At 38.5% G+C, this 27,500-nt stretch overlaps 1 pseudogene; it reads right to left on the bottom strand.

The window, feature by feature from the left end:
• The window catches only part of LOC118378024 (uncharacterized protein C8orf34 homolog), a 131,061-nt pseudogene that overhangs the window by 71,661 nt on the left and 31,900 nt on the right, over nucleotides 1-27,500 (bottom strand).

Below are 27,500 nucleotides of genomic sequence, written 5' to 3'. Positions count from 1 at the left end.
CAATACAACCCAATACAACCCAATACAACCCAATAAGACCCAATACAACCCAATACAACCCAATACACCCCAATACAACCCAATAAGACCCAATACAACCCAATAAGACCCAATACAACCCAATACAACCCAATACAACCCAATGCACCCCAATAAGACCCAATACAACCCAAACATCAATACAACCCAATAAGACCCAATACAACCCAATAAGACCCAATACAACCCAATACAACCCAATACAACCCAATACAACCAAACATCAATACAACCCAATAAGACCCAATACAACCCAATACAACTCAATACAACCCAATAAGACCCAATACAACCCAATACAACCCAATACAACCCAATACAACCCAATAAGACCCAATACAACCCAATAAGACCCAATACAACCCAAACACACCCCAAAACAACCAAATATAACATAATTACAACCCAAAGCCACCCAATACAACCCAAACATCAATACAACCCAATACAACCCAATGCCACCCAATAAGACCCAATACAACCCAATAAGACCCAATACAACCCAATGCACCCCAATAAGACCCAATACCACCCAATAAGACCCAATACAACCCAATGCCACCCAATAAGACCCAATACAACCCAATAAGACCCAATACAACCCAATGCACCCCAATAAGACCCAATACCACCCAATAAGACCCAATACAACCCAATGCACCCCAATAAGACCCAATACCACCCAATAAGACCCAATACAACCCAATGCACCCCAATAAGACCCAATACCACCCAATAAGACCCAATACAACCCAATAAGACCCAATACAACCCAATACACCCCAATAAGACCCAATACAACCCGAGCATCAATACAACCCCAATACAACCCAAATACAACCAAATAAGACCCAATACAACCCAAACATCAATACAACCCCAATACAACCCAAACATCCTAATACAACCCAATACAACCCAAACATCAATACAACCCAATACAACCCAATGCAACCCAATGCAACCCAATACAACCCAAACATCAATACAACCCAATACAACCCAAACATCAATACAACCCAATACAACCCAAACAACTCAATACAACCCAATACAACCCAAACATCAATACAACCCAATACAACCCAAACACACCCCAAAGCAACCCAATACAACATAATACAACCCAAACCCCAATACAACCCAATACAACCCAAAAATCAATACAACCCAATACAACCCAAACATCAATACAACCCAATACAACCCAAACATCAATACAACCCAATACAACCCAATAAGACCCAATACAACCCAAACATCAATACAACCCAATACAACCCAAACATCAATACAACCCAATACAACCCAAACATCAATACAACCCAAATACAACCCAATAAGACCCAATACAACCCAAACATCAATACAACCCAATACAACCCAAACATCAATACAACCCAAACATCAATACAACCCAATACGACCCAATACAACCCAAACATCAATACAACCCAAACATCAATACAACCCAAACATCAATACAACCAAAAAATCAATATAACCCAATACAACCCAATACAACCCAAACATCAATACAACCCAAACATCAATACAACCCAATAAGACCCAATACACCCCAAACATCAATACAACCCAATACACCCCAAACATCAATACACCCCAAACATCAATACAACCCAATCATCAATACAACCCAAACATCAATACAACCAAAAAAGCAATATAACCCAATACAACTCAATACAACACAAACACCAAAACACCCCAATACAACCAAACCTCAATACAACCCAATCATCAATACACCCCAAACATCAAGACACCCCAATACAACCACACATCAATACAACTCAATACAACCCAAACCTCAATACAACCCAAACCTCAATACAACCCAAACCTCAATACAACCCAAACCTCAATACAATAAAAACCTCAATACAACCCAAACCTACAATACAACACAAACCATCAATACAACCCAAACAGAACTATCCACCTGGAAACCATCAAAACAAACCATCCACCTCAATACAACAAACAGAACCATCCAATACAACCCAAAACAGAACCATCCACCCAAACCTCAATACAGAACCAAACCTCAACACAATAAAAACAATCTGTCGAACTGCAGGCATACAGGCATATAACACAACTATCCATCTGGAGGACTCACCATCGACAAACAGAACCATCCACCTGGAGGACTCACCATCGACAAACAGAACCATCCACCTGGAGGACTCACCATCGACAAACAGAACCATCCACCTGGAGGACTCACCATCGACAAACAGAACCATCCACCTGGAGGACTCACCATCGACAAACAGAACCATCCACCTGGAGGACTCACCATCGACAAACAGAACCATCCACCTGGAGGACTCACCATCGACAAACAGAACCATCCACCTGGAGGACTCACCATCGACAAACAGAACCATCCACCTGGAGGACTCACCATCGACAAACAGAACCATCCACCTGGAGGACTCACCATCGACAAACAGAACCATCCACCTGAGGACTCACCATCGACAAACAGAACCATCCACCTGAGGACTCACCATCGACAAACTATCGATCTGGAGGACTCACCATCGACAAACAGAACCATCCACCTGGAGGACTCACCAATGACAAACAGAACCATCCACCTGGAGGACTCACCATCGACAAACAGAACCATCCACCTGGAGGACTCACCATCGACAAACAGAACCATCCACCTGAGGACTCACCATCGACAAACAGAACCATCCACCTGGAGGACTCACCATCGACAAACTATCGATCTGGAGGACTCACCATCGACAAACAGAACCATCCACCTGGAGGACTCACCAATGACAAACAGAACCATCCACCTGGAGGACTCACCATCGACAAACAGAACCATCCACCTGGAGGACTCACCATCGACAAACAGAACCATCCACCTGGAGGACTCACCATCGACAAACAGAACCATCCACCTGGAGCACTCACCATCGACAAACAGAACCATCCACCTGGAGGACTCACCATCGACAAACAGAACCATCCACCTGGAGGACTCACCATCGACAAACAGAACCATCCACCTGGAGGACTCACCATCGACAAACAGAACCATCCACCTGGAGGACTCACCATCGACAAACAGAACCATCCACCTGGAGGACTCACCATCGACAAACAGAACCATCCACCTGGAGGACTCACCATCGACAAACAGAACCATCCACCTGGAGGACTCACAAATGACAAACACAACTATCCACCTGGAGGACTCACCATCGATGAACAGAACTATCCACCTGGAGGACTCACCATCGACAAACAGAACTATCCACCTGGAGGACTCACCATCGACAAACAGAACTATCCACGTGGAGGACTCACCATCGACAAACACAACTATCCACCTGGAGGACTCACCATCGACAAACACAACTATCCACCTGGAGGACTCACCATCGACAAACACAACTATCCACCTGGAGGACTCACAAATGACAAACACAACTATCCACCTGGAGCACTCACCATCGACAAACACAACTATCCACCTGGAGGACTCACCATCGACAAACACAACTATCCATCTGGAGGACTCACCATCGATGAACAGAACTATCCACCTGGAGGACTCACCATCGACAAACACAACTATCCACCTGGAGGACTCACCATCGACGAACAGAACTATCCATCTGGAGGACTCACCATCGATGAACAGAACTATCCACCTGGATACACCTTCCTTTGACACCACCTGGTATAGAGTTCCTGGATGGCAGGAAGCTCGGCCCCAGTGATCAAATCAAATGTTTTGTCTCCCGAACAAACTGAGTTCTTTCATTATTGTGTTGAGGTAGAACCAGGGACAGACAGTGTATAAAACAAAGTTTTTTTCCGTACTACAGAAAGAGGAGCTTATTAAAGTTTCAGAGGATGGATGTCGGTCCCATGAGATTGTTGCATGTCATTATTTTCACACACACACACACACACGCACACACACACACGCACACACACACACACACACACACACACACACACACACACACACACACACACACACACACACACACACACACACACACACACACACACACACACACACACACACACACACACACACACATTCCCGTGGGAATCAAACCCTCCACCCCTAGCGTTGAAAGCACCACATGCTCTACCAACTGAGCCACACACAGAAACCGCGATCAAACACACGCAAAAAAATATCATTTTCATGATGTACATTTAAAAAGAAACACGACTGCAGTTGTAAGTAGTTACCTGATCAAGTTCATCAGAAACAGCGATACCTGTGAAGAGCAGAAAAGTTCATCAGCGGGAGACAAAATGCCAAGGAACTTTCAAACACTAAACTCTGGTCTGTATTTACAAAGGTTCAGGAGTTAGTAGATGTATTAAGGTTCAGGAGTTAGTAGAGGTATTAAGGTTCAGGAGTTAGTATATGTATTAAGGTTCAGGAGTTAGTAGAGGTATTAAGGTTCAGGAGTTAGTAGATGTATGAAGGTTCAGGAGTTAGTATATGTATTAAGGTTCAGGAGTTAGTAGATGTATTAAGGTTCAGGAGTTAGTAGATGTATGAAGGTTCAGAAGTTAGTAGACGTATTAAGGTTCAGGAGTTAGTAGATGTATTAAGGTTCAGGAGTTAGTAGAGGTATTAAGGTTCAGGAGTTAGTAGAGGTATTAAGGTTCAGGAGTTAGTAGATGTATTAAGGTACAGGAGTTAGTAGATGTATGAAGGTTCAGGAGTTAGTAGAGGTATTAAGGTTCAGGAGTTAGTATATGTATTAAGGTTCAGGAGTTAGTAGAGGTATTAAGGTTCAGGAGTTAGTAGATGTATTAAGATTCAGGAGTTATTAGATGTATTAAGGTTCAGGAGTTAGTAGATGTATGAAGGTTCAGAAGTTAGTAGACGTATTAAGGTTCAGGAGTTAGTAGAGGTATTAAGGTTCAGGAGTTAGTAGAGGTATTAAGGTTCAGGAGTTAGCAGAGGTATTAAGGTTCAGGAGTTAGTAGATGTATGAAGGTTCAGGAGTTAGTATATGTATTAAAGTTCAGGAGTTAGTAGAGGTATTAAGGTTCAGGAGTTAGTAGATGTATTAAGGTTCAGGAGTTAGTAGAGGTATTAAGGTTCAGGAGTTAGTAGATGTATGAAGGTTCAGGAGTTAGTATATGTATTAAGGTTCAGGAGTTAGTAGAGGTATTAAGGTTCAGGAGTTAGTAGATGTATTAAGGTTCAGGAGTTAGTAGATGTATGAAGGTTCAGAAGTTAGTAGAGGTATTAAGGTTCAGGAGTTAGTAGAGGTATTAAGGTTCAGGAGTTAGTAGAGGTATTAAGGTTCAGGAGTTAGCAGAGGTATTAAGGTTCAGGAGTTAGTAGATGTATGAAGGTTCAGGAGTTAGTAGATGTATGAAGGTTCAGAAGTTAGTAGATGTATTAAGGTTCAGGATTTATTAGATGTATTAAGGTTCAGGAGTTAGTAGAGGTATTCATATTAAGGTTCAGGAGTTAGTTGATGTATTAAGGTTCAGGAGTTAGTAGATGTATTACGGTTCAGGAGTTAGTAGAGGTATTAAGGTTCAGGAGTTAGCAGAGGTATTAAGGTTCAGGAGTTAGTAGATGTATGAAGGTTCAGGAGTTAGTATATGTATTAAAGTTCAGGAGTTAGTAGAGGTATTAAGGTTCAGGAGTTAGTAGATGTATTAAGGTTCAGGAGTTAGTAGAGGTATTAAGGTTCAGGAGTTAGTAGATGTATGAAGGTTCAGGAGTTAGTATATGTATTAAGGTTCAGGAGTTAGTAGAGGTATTAAGGTTCAGGAGTTAGTAGATGTATTAAGGTTCAGAAGTTAGTAGATGTATGAAGGTTCAGAAGTTAGTAGATGTATTAAGATTCAGGAGTTATTAGATGTATTAAGGTTCAGGAGTTAGTAGAGGTATTAAGGTTCAGGAGTTAGTAGAGGTATTAAGTTTCAGGAGTTATTAGATGTATTAAGGTTCAGGAGTTAGTAGAGGTATTCATATTAAGGTTCAGGAGTTAGTAGAGGTATTCATATTAAGGTTCAGGAGTTAGTAGATGTATTATGGTTCAGGAGTTAGTAGATGTATTAAGGTTCAGGAGTTAGTAGATGTATTGAGGTTCAGAAGTTAGTAGATGTATTAAGTTTCAGGAGTTAGTAGATGTATTCATATTAAGGTTCAGGAGTTAGTAGATGTATTCATATTAAGGTTCAGGAGATAGTAGATGTATTAAGGTTCAGGAGTTAGTAGATGTATTTATATTAAGGTTCAGGAGTTAGTAGATGTATTCATATTAAGGTTCAGGAGATAGTAGATGTATTAAGGTTCAGGAGTTATTAGATGTATTAAGGTTCAGAAGTTAGTAGAGGTATTAAGGTTCAGGAGTTAGTATATGTATTTATATTAAGGTTCAGGAGTTAGTAGAGGTATTAAGGTTCAGGAGTTAGTAGAGGTGTTAAGGTTCAGGAGTTAGTAGATGTATGAAGGTTCAGAAGTTAGTAGATGTATGAAGGTTCAGAAGTTAGTAGATGTATTAAGATTCAGGAGTTATTAGATGTATTAAGGTTCAGGAGTTAGTAGAGGTATTAAGGTTCAGGAGTTAGTAGAGGTATTAAGTTTCAGGAGTTAGTAGATGTATTCATATTAAGGTTCAGGAGTTAGTAGATGTATTCATATTAAGGTTCAGGAGATGGTAGATGTATTAAGGTTCAGGAATTAGTAGATTAATTAAGGTTCAGGAGATAGTAGAGGTTTTTATATTAAGGTTCAGGAGTTAGTAGAGGTATTAAGGTTCAGGAGTTAGTAGATGTATTAAGGTACAGGAGTTAGTAGATGTATTACGGTTCAGGAGTTAGTAGATGTATTAAGGTTCAGGAGTTAGTAGATGTATTAAGGTTCAGAAGTTAGTAGATGTATTAAGGTTCAGGAGTTAGTAGAGGTATTAAGGTTCAGGAGTTAGTAGAGGTATTAAGGTTCAGGAGTTAGTAGAGGTATTAAGGTTCAGGAGATAGTAGATGTATTAAGGTTCAGGAGTTAGTAGATGTATTTATCGTAAGGTTCCGGAGTTAGTAGATGTATTAACGTTCAGGAGTTAGTAGATGTATTAAGGTTCAGGAGTTAGTAGATGTATTACGGTTCAGGAGTTAGTAGATGTATTAAGGTTCAGGAGTTAGTAGATGTATTAAGGTTCAGAAGTTAGTAGATGTATTAAGGTTCAGGAGTTAGTAGAGGTATTAAGGTTCAGGAGTTAGTAGAGGTATTAAGGTTCAGGAGTTAGTAGAGGTATTAAGGTTCAGGAGATAGTAAATGTATTAAGGTTCAGGAGTTAGTAGAGGTATTAAGGTTCAGGAGTTAGTAGAGGTATTAAGGTTCAGGAGTTAGTAGATGTATTAAGGTTCAGGAGTTAGTAGATGTATTCATATTAAGGTTCAGGAGTTAGTAGATGTATTCATATTAAGGTTCAGGAGATAGTAGATGTATTAAGGTTCAGGAGTTAGTATATGTATTTATAGTAAGGTTCGGGAGTTAGTAGAGGTATTAAGGTTCAGGAGTTAGTAGATGTATTAAGGTTCAGGAGTTAGTAGATGTATTAAGGTTCAGGAGTTAGTAGATGTATTAAGGTTCAGGAGTTAGTAGAGGTATTAAGGTTCAGGAGTTAGTAGATGTATTAAGGTTCAGGAGTTAGTAGATGTATTAAGGTTCAGGAGTTAGTAGATGTATTAAGGTTCAGGAGTTAGTAGATGTATTAAGGTTCAGGAGATAGTAGAGTTTTTTTATATTAAGGTTCAGGAGTTAGTAGAGGTATTAAGGTTCAGGTGTTAGTAGAGGTATTAAGGTTCAGGAGTTAGTAGATGTATTCATATTAAGGTTCAGGAGTTAGTAGATGTATTAAGGTTCAGGAGATAGTAGATGTATTAAGGTTCAGGAGTTAGTAGATGTATTCATATTAAGGTTCAGGAGTTAGTAGATGTATTAACGTTCAGAAGTTAGTAGAGATATTAAGGTTCAGGAGTTAGTAGATGTATTAAGGTTCAGGAGTTAGTAGATGTATTAAGGTTCAGGAGTTAGTAGATGTATTAAGGTTCAGGAGTTAGTAGAGGTATTAAGGTTCAGGAGATAGTAGATGTATTAAGGTTCAGGAGTTAGTGAATGTATTCTCTCCATCACTACGGGACAGGTTCTGTAGAGTCTTGGGTTCAGGAATTAGGGTACATTATTAGGCTTTACGGTTTCGTGCTAGGGATTAGGGTACTGCATTAGAGTTGAGGGTTTAGGGTACAGCATAAGTGTTCGGGGTTTAGAGTAAGTGTTTAGGGTACAGTCTTAGGGTTTAGTTAGTGTACTCACTACGGGACAGGTTCTCCAGAGCCTTGCCCAGCGTCTTGCTCTCCTGCAGGATGAGGTTGAGTTCATCGAAGTCTCCTCTCTCCCTCCATTCCCACCACGGCTGCTCAATAGATTGCGGTACTGGAACACAACCACAACCGTAGAACAGCGTCACCTATACACCACCTATACACCACCTACACACCACCTATACACCACCTACACACCACCTATACACCACCTACACACCACCTATACACCACCTATACACCACCTATACACCACCTATACACCACCTATACACCACCTACACACCACCTATACACCACCTATACACCACCTATACACCACCTATACACCACCTACACACCACCTACACACCACCTATACACCACCTACACACCACCTACACACCACCTACACACCACCTATACACCACCTATACACCACCTATACACCCCAGCACCTACACACCACCTATACACCACCTATACACCACCTACACACCACCTACACACCACCTATACACCACCTATACACCACCTATACACCACCTATACACCACCTACACACCACCTACACACCACCTATACACATCTTTATGGAAAAGCTTGGAGGAAAGTCAATGTATCCCCCAATGTATTTAATTTTACCTTTATTTAACTAGGCAAGTCAGTTACATAACAAATTCATATTTTCAATGACGGCCTAGGAACATAGTGGGTTAACTGCCTGTTCAGGGGCAGAACGACAGATTTGTACCTTGTCAGCTCGGGGGTTTGAACTCGCAACCTTCACGGTTACGAGTCCAACGCTCTAACCACTAGGCTACCCTGCCGCCCCAGTTGATGAATGAGGAGATATAGACATGTGAAGCCCTAGCTTCAAACCCATTATGACCCCTGTTACTTCCTATATGGATACGAGAACAATTGAAATCCTCTCACCATCTCTTCTCATCCAATCAATGATCGCCTTGAGAAAGGTTTGTGTTTGGAATGTGGCACACATGCACTACATTTTTGACACATTTACTCATTCAAGGTTTTTTCTTCTTTCTATTTACAATTTTCTACGTTAAAATAATAAAAATGAAGAAATCCCCCCCCAAAAAATACTGTCAGTGATTTATTTAGAGTTCAAGGCACACTTAACCAGCATGACCACCAAAGCATTCTGCAGTGATACACCATCCCATCTAGTTTGCGCCTAGTGAGACTATCATTTGTTTTTCCAACAGGACAATGACCCAAAACACACCTCTGGACTATTTGACCAAGAAGGAGGAGGGTATCCTGTGGTCCCGTGTGGCTCAGTTAGTAGGGCATGGCACTTGCAATGCCAGGATCGTGGGTTGGATTATATACCAACAGAGAAGGTAAGGAGAGATACCTACTGAAAACAACATTTTATTTCATGGCATTTTAACTGTTGTCTTCCATTAGAGCTTTTAACTTGGAATGTTTGTTTCTTCTTTTACAGGTCGGTTTGTTACAGAAAACAACAAAAAATCCTCTAAATGACGAACTGAATACTAAGTATATAAGCCCATTATGTTCTGGTGCAGCTTTGCGAAGAGCACAGCTCTTGTTTCGTGTATTTTGCCAGACTGACAAAGCTTTAAGGAACAATGAGAGAGAGAGAGAGCGAGAGAGGCAGGGAGAAGCAGCCAGAGGAGACACAAGTCCTCTCTCTCATTTCCTCCTGATTGTGAGTGATGGTCTGACCACAGCCTGAAATAGACGGGAACTGGCATGAGAATGAGAGCAATGCTGAATTATTGAAGTTTCTGCCCCTCCTCCCTCCTTCCCCTCCCATATGTCTCGATCTGTCTCTCTCTCTTTCTACTATCGCTGTCTCCTCTCCCCTCCTCTCTCCTTCCCCTCCCATATGTCTCGATCTGTCTCTCTCTCTCTCTTTCTACTATCGCTGTCTCCTCTCCCCTCCTCTCTCCTTCCCCTCCCATGTCTCGATCTGTCTCTCTCTCTTTTTCTACTATCGCCTTCTCCTCTCCCCTCCTTCCTCCTTCCCCTCCCATATGTCTCGATCTGTCTCTCTCTCTCTTTCTACTATCGCTGTCTCCTCTCCCCTCCTCTCTCCTTCCCCTCCAATATGTCTCGATCTGTCTCTCTCTCTCTTTCTACTATCGCCTTCTACTCTCCCCTCCTCTCTCCTTCCCCTCCCATATGTCTCGATCTGTCTCTCTCTCTCTTTCTACTATCGCTGTCTCCTCTCCCCTCCTTCCTCCTTCCCCTCCCATATGTCTCGATCTGTCTCTCTCTCTCTTTCTACTATCGCTGTCTCCTCTCCCTCCTCTCTCCTTCCCCTCCCATATGTCTCGATCTGTCTCTCTCTCTCTTTCTACTATCGCTGTCTCCTCTCCCCTCCTCTCTCCTTCCCCTCCCATATGTCTCGATCTGTCTCTCTCTCTCTTTCTACTATCGCTGTCTCCTCTCCCCTCCTCTCTCCTTCCCCTCCCATATGTCTCGATCTGTCTCTCTCTCTCTTTCTACTATCGCTGTCTCCTCTCCCCTCCTCTCTCCTTCCCCTCCCATATGTCTCGATCTGTCTCTCTCTCTTTCTACTATCGCTGTCTCCTCTCCCCTCCTCTCTCCTTCCCCTCCCATATGTCTCGATCTGTCTCTCTCTCTCTTTCTACTATCGCTGTCTCCTCTCCCCTCCTCTCTCCTTCCCCTCCCATATGTCTCGATCTGTCTCTCTCTCTCTTTCTACTATCGCTGTCTCCTCTCCCCTCCTCTCTCCTTCCCCTCCCATATGTCTCGATCTGTCTCTCTCTCTCTACTATCGCCGTCTCCTCTCCCCATCTCTCTCCTTCCCCTCCCATGTCTCGATCTGTCTCTCTCTCTCGCTTTGCCTCACACCTTCTATCTCTCTCTTTCTGCTATCGCCTTCTACTCTCCCCTCCTTCCTCCTATAAAATAAATATAGTATATATAGTATATATAGTATATATAGTAGATATAGTATATATAGTACATATAGTATAGTAGATATAGTATATATAGTAGATAGGGTATATATAGTAGATATAGTATAGTAGATATAGTATAAATAGTAGATATAGTAGATATAGTAGATATAGTATATATAGTATATATAGTAGATATAGTAGATATGGTATATATAGTAGATATAATATATATAGTAGATATAGTAGATATGGTATATATAGTAGATATAGTAGATATGGTATATATAGTAGATATAGTAGATATGGTATATATAGTAGATATAGTATATATAGTAGATATGGTATATATAGTAGATATAGTAGATATGGTATATATAGTAGATATAGTATAGTATATATAGTAGATATAGTATATATAGTAGATATAGTATATATAGTAGATAAAGTATATATAGTAGATATAGTAGATATAGTATAGTAGATATAGTAAAGTATGTATAGTAGATATAGTATATATAGTAGATATAGTATATAAAATAGATATAGTATATATAGAATATGTAGTAGATATAGTAGATATAGTATAGTAGATATAGTATATATAGTAGATATAGTAGATATAGTATATATAGTAGATATAGTACATATAGTAGATATAGTATATATAGTAGATATAGTATATATAGTATATATAGTATAGTAGATATAGTAGATATAGTATATATAGTAGATATAGTAGATATAGTATAGTAGATATAGTAGATATAGTATATATAGTATAGTAGATATAGTATAGTAGATATAGTAGATATAGTAGATATAGTATATATAGTAAATATAGTAGATATGGTATAGTAGATATAGTAGATATAGTATAGTAGATATAGTATAAATAGTAGATATGGTAGATATGGTATATAGAGTATATAGTATATATAGCAGATATGGTAGATATGGTATATATCGTAGATATAGTAGATATGGTACATATAGTAGATATAGTAGATACAGTAGATATAGTATATATAGTAGATACAGTAGATATAGTAGATATAGTAGATATAGTATATACAGTACATTTACATTTACATTTAAGTCATTTAGCAGACGCTCTTATCCAGAGCGACTTATGGTATATATAGTATATATAGTAGATATGGTATATATAGTAGATATAGTAGATATGGTATATATAGTAGATATAGTAGATATGGTATATATAGTAGATATAGTAGATATAGTAGATATAGTATATATAGTAGATATAGTAGATATGGTATATATAGTAGATATGGTATATATAGTAGATATAGTATATATAGTAGATATAGTAGATATGGTATATATAGTAGATATAGTAGATATAGTAGATATGGTATATATAGTAGATATGGTATATATAGTAGATATAGTATCTATAGTGGATATAGTAGATATGGTATATATAGTAGATATAGTATATATAGTAGATTTAGTAGATATAGTACATATGGTAGATATAGTATATATAGTAGATATAGTATATATAGTAGATATAGTAGATATAGTAGATATAGTATATATAGTAGATATAGTAGATATAGTATATATAGTAGATATAGTATAGTAGATATAGTAGATATAGTAGATATAGTATATATAGTAGATATATTAGATATGGTGTATATAGTAGATATAGTAGATATGGTATATATAGTAGATATAGTATATATAGTACATATGGTATATATAGTAGATATGGTACATAAAGTAGATATAGTAGATATAGTAGATATCGTATATATAGTAGATATTGTAGATATAGTATATACAGTAGATATAGTAGATATAGTAGATATGGTATATATAGTAGATATAGTAGATATGGTATATATAGAATATATGGTATATATAGTAGATATGGTATATACAGTAGATATAGTAGATATGGTATATATAGTAGATATAGTAGATATGGTATATATAGAATATATGGTATATATAGTAGATATGGTATATACAGTAGATATAGTAGATATGGTATATAGTAGATATAGTATAGTATATATAGTAGATATGGTATATATAGTAGATATAGTATATATAGTAGATATAGTATAGTAGATATAGTATATATAGTAGATATAGTAGATATAGTATAGTAGATATAGTAAAGTATGTATAGTAGATATAGTATATATAGTAGATATAGTACATATAGTAGATATAGTATATATAGTAGATATAGTATATATAGTATATATAGTATAGTAGATATAGTAGATATAGTATATATAGTAGATATAGTAGATATAGTATAGTAGATATAGTAGATATAGTATATATAGTATAGTAGATATAGTATAGTAGATATAGTAGATATAGTAGATATAGTATATATAGTAAATATAGTAGATATGGTATAGTAGATATAGTAGATATAGTATAGTAGATATAGTATAAATAGTAGATATGGTAGATATGGTATATAGAGTATATAGTATATATAGCAGATATGGTAGATATGGTATATATCGTAGATATAGTAGATATGGTACATATAGTAGATATAGTAGATACAGTAGATATAGTATATATAGTAGATACAGTAGATATAGTAGATATAGTAGATATAGTATATACAGTACATTTACATTTACATTTAAGTCATTTAGCAGACGCTCTTATCCAGAGCGACTTATGGTATATATAGTAGATATAGTAGATATGGTATATATAGTAGATATAGTAGATATGGTATATATAGTAGATATAGTAGATATGGTATATATAGTAGATATAGTAGATATAGTAGATATAGTAGATATAGTAGATATAGTAGATATAGTAGATATGGTATATATAGTAGATATAGTAGATATAGTAGATATAGTAGATATAGTAGATATAGTAGATATAGTATATATAGTAGATATAGTAGATATAGTATATATAGTAGATATAGTAGATATAGTAGATATGGTATATATAGTAGATATAGTAGATATAGTAGATATGGTATATATAGTAGATATGGTATATAAAGTAGATATAGTAGATATAGTAGATATAGTATATATAGTAGATATAGTAGATATAGTATATATAGTAGATATAGTAGATATAGTAGATATAGTAGATATAGTAGATATGGTATATATAGTAGATATAGTAGATATAGTAGATATAGTATATATAGTAGATATAGTAGATATGGTATATATAGTAGATATAGTATAGTAGATATAGTAGATATAGTAGATATAGTATATATAGTAGATATAGTAGATATAGTAGATATAGTATATATAGTAGATATAGTAGATATGGTATATATAGTAGATATAGTAGATATAGTAGATATGGTATATATAGTAGATATAGTATATATAGTATATATAGTAGATATAGTAGATATAGTAGATATGGTATATATAGTAGATATAGTAGATATAGTATATATAGTAGATATAGTAGATATGGTATATATAGTAGATATAGTAGATATGGTATATATAGTAGATATAGTAGATATAGTAGATATAGTAGATATAGTAGATATGGTATATATAGTAGATATAGTAGATATAGTAGATATGGTATATATAGTAGATATAGTAGATATGGTATATATAGTAGATATAGTATATATATAGTAGATATGGTATATATAGTAGATATAGTAGATATGGTATATATAGTAGATATAGTAGATATAATATATATAGTAGATATAGTATAGTACATATAGTAGATCTAGTAGATATAGTAGATATAGTATATATAGTAGATATAGTAGATATAGTATATATAGTAGATATAGTAGATATAGTATATATAGTAGATATAGTATAGTAGATATAGTAGATACAGTAGATATAGTAGATATAGTATATATAGTAGATATAGTAGATATGGTATATAGAGTAGATATGGTATTTATAGTAGATATAGTAGATATGGTATATATAGTAGATATAGTATATATAGTACATATGGTATATATAGTAGATATGGTACATAAAGTAGATATAGTAGATATAGTAGATATCGTATATATAGTAGATATTGTAGATATAGTATATACAGTAGATATAGTAGATATAGTAGATATAGTAGATATGGTATATATAGTAGATATAGTAGATATGGTATATATAGAATATATGGTATATATAGTAGATATGGTATATACAGTAGATATAGTAGATATGGTATATATAGTAGATATAGTAGATATGGTATATATAGAATATATGGTATATATAGTAGATATGGTATATACAGTAGATATAGTAGATATGGTATATAGTAGATATAGTATAGTATATATAGTAGATATGGTATATATAGTAGATATAGTATATATAGTAGATATAGTATAGTAGATATAGTATATATAGTAGATATAGTAGATATAGTATAGTAGATATAGTAAAGTATGTATAGTAGATATAGTATATATAGTAGATATAGTACATATAGTAGATATAGTATATATAGTAGATATAGTATATATAGTATATATAGTATAGTAGATATAGTAGATATAGTATATATAGTAGATATAGTAGATATAGTATAGTAGATATAGTAGATATAGTATATATAGTATAGTAGATATAGTATAGTAGATATAGTAGATATAGTAGATATAGTATATATAGTAAATATAGTAGATATGGTATAGTAGATATAGTAGATATAGTATAGTAGATATAGTATAAATAGTAGATATGGTAGATATGGTATATAGAGTATATAGTATATATAGCAGATATGGTAGATATGGTATATATCGTAGATATAGTAGATATGGTACATATAGTAGATATAGTAGATACAGTAGATATAGTATATATAGTAGATACAGTAGATATAGTAGATATAGTAGATATAGTATATACAGTACATTTACATTTACATTTAAGTCATTTAGCAGACGCTCTTATCCAGAGCGACTTATGGTATATATAGTATATATAGTAGATATGGTATATATAGTAGATATAGTAGATATGGTATATATAGTAGATATAGTAGATATAGTATATATAGTAGATATAGTATAGTAGATATAGTAGATATAGTAGATATAGTAGATATAGTAGATATGGTATATATAGTAGATATAGTAGATATAGTATATATAGTAGATATAGTAGATATAGTAGATACAGTATATATAGTAGATATAGTAGATATAGTATATATAGTAGATATAGTAGATATAGTAGATATGGTATATATAGTAGATATAGTAGATATAGTAGATATGGTATATATAGTAGATATAGTAGATATAGTAGATATAGTAGATATGGTATATATAGTAGATATGGTAGATATAGTATATATAGTAGATATAGTAGATATAGTAGATATAGTAGATATAGTAGATATGGTATATATAGTAGATATAGTAGATATAGTAGATATGGTATATATAGTAGATATAGTAGATATAGTATATATAGTAGATATAGTATAGTATATATAGTAGATACAGTAGATATAGTATATATAGTAGATATAGTAGATATAGTAGATATGGTATATATAGTAGATATAGTAGATATGGTATATATAGTAGATATAGTAGATATAGTAGATATGGTATATATAGTAGATATAGTATATATAGTATATATAGTAGATATAGTAGATATAGTAGATATGGTATATATAGTAGATATAGTAGATATAGTATATATAGTAGATATAGTAGATATGGTATATATAGTAGATATAGTAGATATGGTATATATAGTAGATATAGTATATATAGTAGATATAGTAGATATAGTAGATATGGTATATATAGTAGATATAGTAGATATAGTAGATATGGTATATATAGTAGATATAGTAGATATGGTATATATAGTAGATATGGTATATATATATTAGATATGGTATATATAGTAAATATGGTAGATATGGTATATATAGTAGATATAGTATATATAATATATATAGTAGATATAGTATAGTACATATAGTAGATCTAGTAGATATAGTAGATATAGTATATATAGTAGATATAGTAGATATAGTATATATAGTAGATATAGTAGATATAGTATATATAGTAGATATAGTATAGTAGATATGGTAGATATAGTAGATATAGTAGATATGGTATATATAGTAGATATAGTAGATATAGTATATATAGTAGATATGGTATATATAGTAGATATAGTAGATATGGTATATATAGTAGATATGGTATATATAGTAGATATAGTAGATATAGTAGATATGGTATATATAGTAGATATAGTATATATAGTAGATATAGTAGATATGGTATATATAGTAGATATAGTAGATATAGTAGATATAGTAGATATGGTATATATAGTAGATATAGTATATATAGTAGATATAGTAGATATGGTATATATAGTAGATATAGTAGATATAGTAGATATAGTAGATATGGTATATATAGTAGATATAGTAGATATGGTATATATAGTAGATATAGTAGATATAGTAGATATAGTATATATAGTAGATATGGTATATATAGTAGATATAGTATAGTATATATAGTAGATATAGTAGATATGGTATATATAGTAGATATAGTAGATATAGTAGATATGGTATATATAGTAGATATACTATATACAGTAGATATAGTAGATATGGTATATATTGTAGATATAGTATATACAGTAGATACAGTAGATATAGTAGATATATACTATACTCACAGGACTTTGATTCTGCTGAAGGAAGGGAGATGTTAGACACTGCCAGGTCACTCTTTGATTTCTTGGGTTTGTTCGGGTGGATCTGCCAGGGCTTCTGGTAACTCCTGAAGTCAGGACCTCCTTTACTCTCTGCTGAGAGAAGAAGGTTCCGCGGGAACAGTAGTACACACAATGACTAGGAATGTGTGTTTGTGTGGACGTGTTTAACTATACTTGTGTGAGGACCAGAAGTCCCCACAAGAATAGTAAACAAACACACATTTCACCAACTGGTGACATTTTGTTGGTCCCCATAAGATCAAATGCTTTTTTTAGGGGATTTAGGGTTAAGGTTCAAATTCGTGTTAGAATTAGGTTTAGGTTTAGGATTAGGAGCTTGGTTGAGGTTTAGGGTTAAGGTTAGAATTAGTGTTCGACTTAGGTTTAGGTTTAGGATTAGGAGCTAGGTTTAGGTTCAGGGTTAAGGTTAGGTTTTGGCGTTAAGGTTAGGTTAGGGTAAGGGTTATTGGTTAGGAAAAATAGTATTTTGAATGGGACTAAATTGTGTGTCCCATCTATAGAATCTCATTACTAACAAGGTTAGTTATAACAACACCGTTTGCGTGTACTGCGTATGTGTGTACACGATTGCTCACACGTGCATGCCCTGTGAGTTTACGTGAGCTTCTGAGTGTAGGCGTGTACGTGTACATGCATCTGTGTCTGCGCTCCTACCTGCATCGCTCTGGGCCCACAGAGCGGCGGAGCCCGGCAGTGTTCTGTGCAGCTTGCCGGGGCTGCCTGGCTTGGTCTGCAGGTGACTGATGAGAAAGGGGACAGGGCGGTCTGGGGTCTGGCTGATCAGACTGGCCATCATCTCCTAGCAGGAACAGCAGAACAGAGACACGTCAGAAAGACGGACAGAGGAAGAGAGGGGGAGGTAAAGAGAGAGAGAGAGGTAAAGAGAGAGGGGAGAGGGTGGTCTGGGGTCTGGCTGATCAGACTGGCCATCATCTCCTAGCAGGAACAGCAGAACAGAGACACGTCAGAAAGACGGACAGAGGAAGAGAGGGGAGGTAAAGAGAGAGAGCAGAGATGGGGAGATGGAGAGAGGGGGAGAGGTAAAGAGAGAGAGCAGAGATGGGGAGATGGAGAGAGGGGGAGAGGTAAAGAGAGAGAGAGGTAAAGAGAGAGGGGGAGAGGGGAGAGGTAAAGAGAGAGAGAGGTAAAGAGAGAGGGGAGAGGGGGAGAGGTAAAGAGAGAGAGCAGAGATGGGGAGATGGAGAGAGGGGGAGAGGTAAAGAGAGAGAGAGGTAAAGAGAGAGGGGAGAGGGGGAGAGGTAAAGAGAGAGAGAGGTAAAGAGAGAGGGGAAAGGGGGAGAGGTAACGAGACAGGGGAGAGGCGGAGAGGTATCTTAGTCAGCTATCCTAGTCTTGTCTGTGTTACAGTATACAGTACGTTCATCAGCTATCCAGTCTTGTCAGTTCTATACAGTTTCTTAGTCAGCTATCCTAGTCTTGTCTGTTCTATACAGTTTCTTAGTCAGCTATCCTAGTCTTGTCTATTCTATACAGTTTCTTAGTCAGCTATCCTAGTCTTGTCTATTCTATACAGTTTCTTAGTCAGCTATCCTAGTCTTGTCTATTCTATACAGTTTCTTAGTCAGCTATCCTAGTCTTGTCAGTTCTATACAGTTTCTTAGTCAGCTATCCTAGTCTTGTCAGTTCTATACAGTTTCTTAGTCAGCTATCCAGTCTTGTCTATTCTATACAGTTTCTTAGTCAGCTATCCTAGTCTTGTCTATTCTATACAGTTTCTTAGTCAGCTATCCTAGTCTTGTCTATTCTATACAGTTTCTTAGTCAGCTATCCTAGTCTTGTCAGTTCTATACAGCATGAAGAGAGAAGCAATTCGGTAATTTGTCAGGGGGATATTCCTGCCTGGCCTTTGTGACTGTCTGGTGCTCAATGCTTAAATAGAGTGGAATCGGCTATGAAACAACGGTTCTCAGCAGCAGTAGCCTATGTCTCAACCGCACAATTAAATACAACAATAGTGAATTACAGGATCTCTGTGGTCTCAACCAGCGCGGGGGGAAATAGAGTGGTTCTCAGCAGCAGTAGCAGAAGCAGCGGCAGAAGAGTACAGTAGCCTGTGTGTCTTAACTCTTGCCACACAGATCCCGTTAGCGGGATCATTTTCGTCAACATCCGCTGAATTGCAGAGCGCCAAATTCAAATTAAATTACTAAAAATATTTAATTTTCATGAAATCACAAGTGCAATACACCAGGCGTGTCAGATTTTAAAAAAGCTTTACGGTGAAAGCAAACCATGCGATAAAGTAGATTGGTCACGAAAGTCAGAAAAGCAATACAATTAATCACTTACATTTGATGATCTTTGTATGTTCGCACTCACGAAACTCCACGTTACACAATAAATGTTAGTTTTGTTCGATAGAGATTATTTTTATATCCAAAATACCTCCATTTGGTTGGCGCGTTTTGTTCAGTAATCCACAGGCTTGTGCAGGTCACGACGGGCAGAAGAAAATTCCAAATAGTATCCGTAAAGTTCGTAGAAACATGTCAAACGTTTCTTCTAATCCCTCCTCAGTTTGTTTTTACAATAAATAATCGAATATTTCAACCGGACGGTAGTCTTTTCAATAGGAGAGAGAGAGAGAAAAGGTCTCGCTCCCGGCGCCCGCGCATGCACAAATCTGACTGACACGATGTGATCATTTTCGCTCATTTTTCAGAATAAAAGCCTGACACTATGTCTAAACACTGTTCACACCACGTGGAAGCAATACGAAAAGGAATCTGGTTGATATCCCTTTACATGGAGTGAAGACAGGCTATGGAACTGAGAGCTTTCAGGAAAAACAGCACGTCAGGTTTTCGCCTTCAATATCAGTTCTGTTATACTCACAGACAATATTTTGACAGTTTTGGTAACTGTAAAGTGTTTTCTATCCTAATCTGAGAATGTGTGTGTGAGAGAGAGAGAGAGAGAGAGAGAGAGAGAGAGAGAGAGAGAGAGAGAGAGAGAGAGAGACAGACAGACAGACAGACAGACAGACAGACAGACAGACAGACAGACAGACAGACAGACAGACAGACAGAGAGACAGAGAGACACAGAGACACAGAGAGACAGAGAGACAGAGAGACACAGAGAGACAGAGAGAGAGACAGAGAGACACAGAGAGACAGAGAGAGAGAGACAGAGAGACACAGAGAGACAGAGAGACACAGAGACACAGAGAGACAGAGACAGAGAGAGAGACAGAGAGACAGAGAGACAGACAGACAGACAGACAGACAGACAGACAGACAGAGAGACACAGAGAGACAGAGAGAGAGAGACAGAGAGACACAGAGAGACAGAGAGAGAGACAGAGAGACACAGAGACACAGAGAGACAGAGACAGAGAGAGAGACAGAGAGACAGAGAGACAGAGAGACAGAGAGAGAGAGAGAGAGAGAGAGAGAGAGAGAGAGAGAGAGAGAGAGAGACAAAAAACAGCGACAGAGCACACAAGAGAGAGAGGGAGAGAATGAGAGAGAGGGGTTGGGAGGGAGGGGGGTTTACACCTTACAAATTCAATTTCCAAAGACTCCCTATCCTGCCTCTTAAAGGGGATGTCTTATGAAGAGCTTTATTGCTGAGGAAACCCCCTGACGAGCCACATTCCCCTGCTGCTGAAGTTAATCTTTACAGATTGGCTGATTTAGCTACTAACACCGTTAAAACACAATGACAGAGAGCACAGAGTGTCAGGTAACTTCTGAAGTTAATTTTTACAGCACGAGCAGCACACAGTTATAAACCCACTAACAAAGCTGAGATGGAACAGTTAAAAGTGGAGTATAGTAGCTCTGGTGGGTTGTGTGTGTGTGTGTGTGTGTGTGTGTGTGTGTGTGTGTGTGTGTGTGTGTGTGTGTGTGTGTGTGTGTGTGTGTGTGTGTGTGTGTGTGTGTGTGTGTGTGTGTGTGTGTGTGTGTGTAGGTAAGTTAAGAAATAAAACAACAGTAAAAAAGACACTTGAAAATAAGAGTAGCAAGGCTATATACAGACACCTGTTTGTCAGGCTTATTGAGGTAGTATGTACATGTAGGTATCGTTAAAGTAACTGTGCATATATGATAAACAGAGAGTAGCAGAAGTGTAAAAGAGGGGTTGGGGGGAGGCACACAATGTAAATAGTCCAGGTAACCATTGGTTACCTGTTCAGAAGTGTTATGGTTTGGGGGTTAAAACTGTTGAGAAGCCTTTTGGTCCTAGACTTGGCACTCCGGTACCGCTTGCCATGCGGTAGTAGAGAGAACAGTCTATGACCGGGGTGGCTGGGGTCTTTTTAGGGCCTTCCTCTGACACCGCCTGGTGTAGAGGTCCTGGATGGCACGCAGCTTTGCCCCAGTCATGTATTGGGCCGTATGCACTACCCTCTGTAGTCAGAGGCTGAGCAGTTGCCGTACCAGGCAGTGATGCAACCGGTCAGGATGCTCTCGATGTTGCAGCTGTAGAACCTTTTGAGGATCTCAGGACCAATGCCAAATCTTTTTAGTTTCCTGAGGGGGAATAGGATTTGTCGTGCCCTCTTCACGACTGTCTTGGTGTGTTTGGACCATTCTAGTTTGTTGTTGATGTGGACACCAAGGAACTTGAAGCTCTCAACCTGCTCCACTACAGCCCCATCGATGAGAATGGGGACGTGCTCAGTGCTCCTTTTCCTGTAGTCCACAATCATCTCCTTAGTCTTGGTTACGTTGAGGGATAGGTTGTTATTCTGGCACCACCTGGCCAGGTCTCGGACCTCCTACCACTGTTGTGTCATCTGCAAACTTAATGATGGTGTTGGAGTCGTGCTTTGCCATGCAGTCGTGGGTGAAAAGGGAGTACAGGAGGGGACTGAGCATGCACCCCTGGGGGGCTCCAGTGTTGAGGATCAGCGTGGCAGATGTGTTGTTACCTACCCTCCCCACCTTGGGGCGACCTGTCAGGAAGTCCAGGATCCAGTTGCAGAGGGAGGTGTTAGGTCCCAGGTTCCTTAGCTTAGTGATGAGCTTTGAGGGCACTATGGTGTTGAAATCTGAGCTGTCGTCAATGAATAGCATTCTCACATAGGTGTTCCTTTTGTCCAGGTGGGAAAGGGCAGTGTGGAGTGCAATAGAGATGGCGTCATCTGTGGATCTGTTTGGGCGGTATGCAAATTGGAGTGGGTCTAGGGTTTCTGGGATAATGGTGTTGATGTGAGCCATGACCAGCCTTTCAAAGCACTTCATGGCTACAGACGTGAGTGCTACGGGTCTATAGTCATATAGGCAGGTTGCCTTTGTGTTCTTGGGCACAGGGACTATGGTCGTCTGCTTGAAGCATGTTGGTATTACAGACTCAATCAGGGACATGTTGAAAATGTCAGTGAAGACACATGCCAGTTGGTCAGCACATGCCCGGAGCACACGTCCTGGTAATCCGTCTGGTCCTGCGGCCTTGTTAATGTTGACCTGTCTTAATCACATTGGCTGAGGAGCGCATGATCACACAGTCATCTGGAACAGCTGATGCTCTCATGCATGCCTCAGAGTTGCTTGCCTCGAAGCGAGCATAGAAGTGTTTTAGCTCGTCTGGTAGGCTCGTGTCACTGGGCAGCTCACGTCTGGGTTTCCCTTTGTAGTCTGTAATAGTTTGCAAGCCCTGCCACATCCGACGAGGGTCAGAGCCGGTGTAGTATGAGTCAATCTTAGCCCTGTATTGATGCTTTGCCTGTTTGATGGTTCGTCGAAGGTCATAGCGGGATTTCTTGTAAGCTTCCGGGTTAGAGTCCCGCACCCTGAAAGCGGCAGCTCTACCCTTAACTCAGTGCAAATTTTTGCCTGTAATCCATGGTTTATGGTTGGGGTATGTACGTACAGTCACTGTGGGGACGACGTCCTCGATGCACGTATTGATGAAGCCAGTGACTGATGTGGTGTATTCCTCAATGTCATCGGAAGAATCCCAGAACATATTCCAGTCTGTGCTAGCAAAACAGTCCTGTAGTTTAGCATCTGATTCATCTGATTACTTTTTTATAGACCGAGTCACTGGTGCTTCCTGCTTTCATTTCTGCTTGTAAGCAGGAATGAGGAGGATAGAGTTGTGGTCGGATTTTCCAAATGGAGGGTGAGGAGGAGCTTTATACCCGTCTCTGTGTGTGGAGTAAAGGTGGTCTAGAATTATTTTTTATTTTTTTTCCCTCTGGTTGCACATTTAACATGTTGATAGAGATTTGGTAGAACTGATTTAAGTTTCCCTGCATTAAAGTCTCCGGCCAGTAGGAGCGCCGCCTCTGGGTGAGTGGTTTCCTGTTTGCTTATTTCCTTATACAGCTGACTGAGTGAGGTCTTAGTTCCAGCATGTGTGTTAAAACATAGTAACCATGGTGATGTGTGTGTTAAACATAGTAACCATGGTGATGTGTGTGTTAAACATATTAACCATGGCGACGTAGGTTAAACATAGTAACCATGGCGATGTGTGTGTTAAACAGAGTAATCATGGTGATGTGTGTGGCAAACAAAGTAACCATGGTGAAGAGCGTGTGTTAAGCATAGTAACCATGGCGATGTGTGCTAAACATAGTAACCATGGCGATGTGTGTGTTAAACATAGTAACCATGGCGATGTGTGCGCTAAACATAGTAACCATGGCGACGTAGGTTAAACATAGTAACCATGGCGATGTGTGTGTTAAACAGAGTAATCATGGTGATGTGCGTGTTAAACATAGTAACCATGGTGATGTGTGTGGCAAACATAGTAATCATGGTGATGTGTGTGTGTTAAACATAGTAACCATGGTGATGTGTGTTGGCAAACATAGTAACCATGGTGATGTGTGTGTGTTAAACATAGTAACCATGGTGATGTGTGTGTTAAACATAGTAACCATGGTGATGTGTGTGTTAAAACATAGTAACCATGGTGATGTGTGTGTTAAACATAGTAACCATGGTGATGTGTGTGTTAAACATATTAACCATGGCGACGTAGGTTAAACATAGTAACCATGGCGATGTGTGTGTTAAACAGAGTAATCATGGTGATGTGTGTGGCAAACAAAGTAACCATGGTGAAGAGCGTGTGTTAAACATAGTAACCATGGTGATGTGTGTTGGCAAACATAGTAACCATGGTGATGTGTGTGTGTTAAACATAGTAACCATGGTGATGTGTGTGTGTTAAACATAGTAACCATGGTGATGTGTGTGTTAAACATAGTAACCATGGTGATGTGTGTGTTAAACATATTAACCATGGTGATGTGTGTGTTAAACATAGTAACCATGGTGATGTGTGTGTTAAAACATAGTAACCATGGTGATGTGTGTGTTAAACATAGTAACCATGGTGATGTGTGTGTTAAAACATAGTAACCATGGTGATGTGTGTGTTAAACATAGTAACCATGGTGATGTGTGTGTTAAACATAGTAACCATGGTGATGTGTGTGTTAAAACATAGTAACCATGGTGATGTGTGTGACCAATAGCTCTAGAAGCCTGGTGTCACTAATAGAGAAGCTGCGAAAGAGATGGAAAAGGGGAGAGAGAGAGATGGAAAAGGGGAGAGAGAGAGATGGAAAAGGGGAGAGAGAGAGATGGAAAAGGGGAGAGAGAGAGATGGAAAAAGAGAGAGGATGAGAGAGAGAGAGAGAGAGAGAGAGATGGAAAAGAGACAGAGGGGAGGGAGAGAGAGAGATGGAAAAGAGACAGAGGGGAGGGAGAGAGAGATGGAAGAAGAGAGAGAAAGGGGAGGTAGAGAGAGAGAGAGATGGAAAAGAGACAGAGGGGAGGGAGAGAGAGAGATGGAAAAGAGACAGAGGGGAGGGAGAGAGAGAGATGGAAAAGAATGGGATGGAGGAGAGGAGTCTGAGTCAGCAGGAGAAGAGAAGGGGAAATGGGATGGAGGAGAGGAGTCTGAGTCAGCAGGAGAAGAGAAGGGAAAAATGGGATGGAGGAGAGGAGTCTGAGTCAGCAGGAGAAGAGAAGGGGAAATGGGATGGAGGAGAGGAGTCTGAGTCAGCAGGAGAAGAGAAGGGGAAATGGGATGGAGGAGAGGAGTCTGAGTCAGCAGGAGAAGAGAAGGGAAAAATGGGATGGAGGAGAGGAGTCTGAGTCAGCAGGAGAAGAGAAGGGGAAATGGGATGGAGGAGAGGAGTCTGAGTCAGCAGGAGAAGAGAAGGGGAAATGGGATGGAGGAGAGGAGTCTGAGTCAGCAGGAGAAGAGAAGGGGAAATGGGATGGAGGAGAGGAGTCTGAGTCAGTAGGAGAAGAGAAGGGAAAAATGGGATGGAGGAGAGGAGTCAGCAGGAGAAGAGAAGGGGAAATGGGATGGAGGAGAGGAGTCTGAGTCAGTAGGAGAAGAGAAGGGGAAATGGGATGGAGGAGAGGAGTCTGAGTCAGTAGGAGAAGAGAAGGGAAAAATGGGATGGAGGAGAGGAGTCTGAGTCAGCAGGAGAAGAGAAGGGAAAAATGGGATGGAGGAGAGGAGTCTGAGTCAGCAGGAGAAGAGAAGGGGAAATGGGATGGAGGAGAGGAGTCTGAGTCAGTAGGAGAAGAGAAGGGAAAAATGGGATGGAGGAGAGGAGTCTGAGTCAGTAGGAGAAGAGAAGGGGAAATGGGATGGAGGAGAGGAGTCTGAGTCAGCAGGAGAAGAGAAGGGAAAAATGGGATGGAGGAGAGGAGTCTGAGTCAGCAGGAGAAGAGAAGGGAAAAATGGGATGGAGGAGAGGAGTCTGAGTCAGCAGGAGAAGAGAAGGGGAAATGGGATGGAGGAGAGGAGTCTGAGTCAGCAGGAGAAGAGAAGGGAAAAATGGGATGGAGGAGAGGAGAGGAGTCTGAGTCAGTAGGAGAAGAGAAGGGGAAATGGGATGGAGGAGAGGAGTCTGAGTCAGCAGGAGAAGAGAAGGGAAAAATGGGATGGAGGAGAGGAGTCTGAGTCAGCAGGAGAAGAGAAGGGAAAATGGGATGGAGGAGAGGAGTCTGAGTCAGCAGGAGAAGAGAAGGGGAAAATGGGATGGAGGAGAGGAGTCTGAGTCAGCAGGAGAAGAGAAGGGAAAAATGGGATGGAGGAGAGGAGTCTGAGTCAGCAGGAGAAGAGAAGGGAAAAATGGGATGGAGGAGAGGAGTCTGAGTCAGTAGGAGAAGAGAAGGGGAAATGGGATGGAGGAGAGGAGTCTGAGTCAGTAGGAGAAGAGAAGGGAAAAATGGGATGGAGGAGAGGAGTCTGAGTCAGTAGGAGAAGAGAAGGGGAAATGGGATGGAGGAGAGGAGTCTGAGTCAGTAGGAGAAGAGAAGGGGAAATGGGATGGAGGAGAGGAGTCTGAGTCAGCAGGAGAAGAGAAGGGGAAATGGGATGGAAGAGGGGAAAACTGTGGGACCATAGCGAGAGAACACAGCCATCAGGCTGGAAAAGCAATATGTATATATAACGATACACAGATGTTTTTTAATAAT

Source organism: Oncorhynchus keta, chromosome 28 (assembly GCF_023373465.1).
Source record: "Oncorhynchus keta strain PuntledgeMale-10-30-2019 chromosome 28, Oket_V2, whole genome shotgun sequence".
Taxonomy (NCBI): domain Eukaryota; kingdom Metazoa; phylum Chordata; class Actinopteri; order Salmoniformes; family Salmonidae; genus Oncorhynchus; species Oncorhynchus keta.
This window is presented reverse-complemented; position numbering and strand designations above follow the sequence as displayed.